At 48.8% G+C, this 1,321-nt stretch overlaps 1 pseudogene; it reads left to right on the forward strand.

The window, feature by feature from the left end:
* The first annotated feature begins 225 nt into the window (after positions 1-225).
* On the forward strand, positions 226-1,114 carry LOC104508722 (annotated as a pseudogene).
* The last annotated feature ends 207 nt before the right edge of the window (positions 1,115-1,321 follow it).

The following is a 1,321-nucleotide window of genomic DNA, read 5'->3' on the forward strand; positions in this document are numbered from 1 at the left end:
AGACTGAATCCCACACAGCCCAGAGGACAGCCCCCTGCTCCTCATGACAGATTCAGCCAACACCAATCAGAGCTCAGAAAAAGGAAATGTGAAACATCTTCCTGAGGAAGGAGAAGCGGTTTGGTTTATTTCTAGGAGAGACTGCATAGATTTTGCTCAGAGAAGTCTTCTCTACCATGTCACTGCTTTTTCCTCCATGCACAGGTCTCATGCCAGAGGCAACAAATGTCCAACAGCAGCTACATCAACGTGCTTCTCCTCCTGGCATTCACAGACACATGGGAGCCGCAGCTCTTGCACTTCTGGCTCTTCCTGGGCATCTACCTGGCTGCCCTCCTGGGCAATGGACTCATCATCACTGCCATAGTCTGTGACCACCACCTTCACACACCCATGTACTTCTTCCTTATCAACCTCTCCCTCCTCGACGTTGGCTGCATCTCCACCACTGTCCCCAAAGCCATGGACAACTCCCTCTGGGACACCAGGGCCATCTCCTATTCAGGATGTGCTGCCTAAAGTGTTTCTCTGTCTTTTTCATTTCAGCAGAGTATTGTCTTCTCACAGTCATGGCCTACGACCACTACGTTGCCATCTGCAAACCCCTGCACTACGGGACCCCAACCTGGGCAGCAGAGCTTGTGCCCACATGGCAGCAGCTGCCTGGGGCAGTGGGTTTCTCAATGCTGTGCTGCACACGGCCAATACATTTTCACTGCCACTCTGCCAGGGCAATGCTGTGGGACAGTTCTTCTGTGAAATACCCCAGATCCTCAAGCTCTTCTGCTCACACTCCTACCTCGGGGAAGTTTGGCTTCTTGTGGTTAGTGTCTGATTAGCATCTGTGTGTTTTGTTTTCATTGTTCTGTTCTATGTGCAGATCTTCAGGGTTGTGCTGAGGATCCCCTCTGAGCAGGGAAGGCACAAAACCTTTTCCTCCCTCACCTACCTTGTGTCTCTCTGTTCCTCAGCACTGCCATGTTTCCCTACCTGAAGGCTCCCTCCATCTCCTCCCCATTCCTGGATTTGGTGGTGTCATTTCTGTACTCAGTGATGCCTCCAGCAGTGAACCCCCTCATCTACAGCATAAGGTATCAAAAGATTAAGGATGCCAGTAAGAAATGCTATTCACAGATATTTTTAAACAGCTAAGACCTGCCATCTCTCATCATACATTAGTCTCTGTGTAATTCTTACTATGGTACGTTTGGTTATTCACTCTGTTATTGATTTTGCTGTTGTTATTTCTCCCTATTATTTTCCCATAGTACCTTTTGGATTTGTCCTGCCAAATGTGAGACATGAATGTGCTTTGTCTCAC

The sequence above is a fragment of the Eurypyga helias genome, unplaced genomic scaffold (genome assembly GCF_000690775.1).
Source record: "Eurypyga helias isolate BGI_N326 unplaced genomic scaffold, ASM69077v1 scaffold304, whole genome shotgun sequence".
NCBI classification, from domain to species: Eukaryota; Metazoa; Chordata; class Aves; order Eurypygiformes; family Eurypygidae; genus Eurypyga; species Eurypyga helias.